The sequence below is a fragment of the Hyla sarda genome, chromosome 1, assembly GCF_029499605.1.
Source record: "Hyla sarda isolate aHylSar1 chromosome 1, aHylSar1.hap1, whole genome shotgun sequence".
Taxonomy (NCBI): domain Eukaryota; kingdom Metazoa; phylum Chordata; class Amphibia; order Anura; family Hylidae; genus Hyla; species Hyla sarda.
The window spans coordinates 176,678,334-176,680,833 of NC_079189.1; the positions used below are offsets into that span (position 1 = coordinate 176,678,334).

Genomic DNA, 2,500 nt, shown 5'->3' on the forward strand with positions numbered 1-2,500 from the left:
ACATTTAGTTTTTGGCAACCGACTGCTGCTGCTGCTGCTGCTGGCACCCAGGCCTCACCACGGCCTCCTGCCCACAGATACCATGTCCCACTCTGGCGGAGCAAGCTCTCCAGTCAAGCAGTTGCCCGGCTAGCTCAGTCGGTAGAGCATGAGACTCTTAATCTCAGGGTCGTGGGTTCGAGCCCCACGTTGGGCGATGACTGGTACCTTTTCGTTTCTGGCTGTGCTTACCTGCATCACCCCACCAAACAGCTCACAGATACCCTCCCTGAAATAAATAAAACCAAATGCCTCAATGCAACTGAAGCAAAGAAAAATGTTGGAAAGGATAAAGATGATCAGAAGCAAATAAGGCCACTTCTACACTTAGACTATTCGGAAGGCTACTGATTTTTTCTCACTATTCAGCTGCAGTCCAAAGGAAATTACTGAGCTGCATTCAATCTGGTAGAGTGCTTCTTTCTTTTCTGGCTGTGCTTACCTCTATTAACCCACCAAAGAGCCCACAGATTACCTCCTTGAAAAAAAACTAATACCGAAAAAAACTCAAACTCAGCGATCCAACTTTGAGGAAAATCATTTTGAAGGATAAAGAGGATGGAATCAAAGAATGCTACTGATTGATTCTCACTATTCAGCTGCAGTCCAAAGTAAAACCCTGGACTTTATTCAATCTCCTGGGGTCCTTTTTTATCTGTATAGTAGAAATTCATCAGTAGCTCTACAAAATGTCTCCCTGTAGTCCTAGCCTTAAATAAAGACTAAGACATGGTTTGGAATGGGAGCTGAAGGACTAAAAGAACAGCGCTGCATTGGCCGGGAATCAAACCCGGGCCTCCCGCGTTGCAGGCGAGAATTCTACCACTGAACCACCAATGCTCTGCCATGACATTTAGTTTTTGGCAACCGACTGCTGCTGCTGCTGCTGCTGTTGCTGCTGCTGCTGGCACCCAGGCCTCACCACGGCCTCCTGCCCACAGATACCATGTCCCACTCTGGCAGAGCAAGCTCTCCAGTCAAGCAGTTGCCCGGCTAGCTCAGTCGGTAGAGCATGAGACTCTTAATCTCAGGGTCGTGGGTTCGAGCCCCACGTTGGGCGATGACTGGTAACTTTTCGTTTCTGGCTGTGCTTACCTGCATCACCCCACCAAACAGCTCACAGATACCCTCCCTGAAATAAATAAAACCAAATGCCTCAATGCAACTGAAGCAAAGAAAAATGTTGGAAAGGATAAAGATGATCAGAAGCAAATAAGGCCACTTCTACACTTAGATAATTCGGAAGGCTAGTGATTTTTTCTCACTATTCAGCTGCAGTCCAAAGGAAATTACTGAGCTGTATTCAATCTGGTAGAGTGCTTCTTTCTTTTCTGGCTGTGCTTACCTCTATTAACCCACCAAAGAGCCCACAGATTACCTCCTTGAAAAAAAACTAATACCGAAAAAAACTCAAACTCAGCGATCCAACTTTGAGGAAAATCATTTTGAAGGATAAAGAGGATGGAATCAAAGAATGCTACTGATTGATTCTCACTATTCAGCTGCAGTCCAAAGTAAAACCCTGGACTTTATTCAATCTCCTGGGGTCCTTTTTTATCTCTATAGTAGAAATTCATCAGTAGCTCTACAAAACGTCTCCCTGTAGTCCTAGCCTTAAAAAAAGACTAAGACATGGTTTGGAATGGGAGCTGAAGGACTACTGCCCACAGATACCATGTCCCCCTCTGGCGGAGCAAGCTCTCCAGTCAAGCAGTTGCCCGGCTAGCTCAGTCGGTAGAGCATGAGACTCTTAATCTCAGGGTCGTGGATTCGAGCCCCACGTTGGGCGATGACTGGTAACTTTTCGTTTCTGGCTGTGCTTACCTGCATCACCCCACCAAACAGCTCACAGATACCCTCCCTGAAATAAATAAAACCAAATGCCTCAATGCAACTGAAGCAAAGAAAAATGTTGGAAAGGATAAAGATGATCAGAAGCAAGTAAGGCCACTTCTACACTTAGACCATTCGGAAGGCTAGTGATTTTTTCTCACTATTCAGCTGCAGTCCAAAGGAAATTACTGAGCTGTATTCAATCTGGTAGAGTGCTTCTTTCTTTTCTGGCTGTGCTTACCTCTATTAACCCACCAAAGAGCCCACAGATTACCTCCTTGAAAAAAAACTAATACCGAAAAAAACTCAAACTCAGCGATCCCACAGATTACCTCCTTGAAAAAAAACTAATACCGAAAAAAACTCAAACTCAGCGATCCAACTTTGAGGAAAATCATTTTGAAGGATAAAGAGGATGGAATCAAAGAATGCTACTGATTGATTCTCACTATTCAGCTGCAGTCCAAAGTAAAACCCTAGACTTTATTCAATCTCCTGGGGTCCTTTTTTATCTGTATAGTAGAAATTCATCAGTAGCTCTACAAAATGTCTCCCTGTAGTCCTAGCCTTAAATAAAGACTAAGACATGGTTTGGAATGGGAGCTGAAGGACTAAAAGAACAGCGCTG

General features: G+C 44.4%; 4 non-coding genes across 4 annotated transcripts in view; 2 read left to right on the plus strand and 2 right to left on the minus strand.

Moving 5' to 3' along the window:
• The first annotated feature begins 123 nt into the window (after window positions 1-123).
• On the plus strand, window positions 124-196 carry TRNAK-CUU (transfer RNA lysine (anticodon CUU)). The gene has a single exon. It is a non-coding gene; the product is annotated as a tRNA-Lys (tRNA).
• Window positions 197-808: 612 nt separating this feature from the next.
• TRNAC-GCA (transfer RNA cysteine (anticodon GCA)) lies at window positions 809-879 on the minus strand. The gene has a single exon. It is a non-coding gene; the product is annotated as a tRNA-Cys (tRNA).
• Window positions 880-1,026: 147 nt separating this feature from the next.
• Window positions 1,027-1,099, plus strand: TRNAK-CUU (transfer RNA lysine (anticodon CUU)). Its single transcript has one exon. It is a non-coding gene; the product is annotated as a tRNA-Lys (tRNA).
• Window positions 1,100-2,498: 1,399 nt separating this feature from the next.
• Window positions 2,499-2,500, minus strand: part of TRNAG-GCC (transfer RNA glycine (anticodon GCC)) — a 71-nt gene continuing 69 nt past the window's right edge. The window contains exon 1 of the tRNA in view: window positions 2,499-2,500. This exon is cut by the window's right edge and continues 69 nt beyond it. This is a non-coding gene — a tRNA (tRNA-Gly).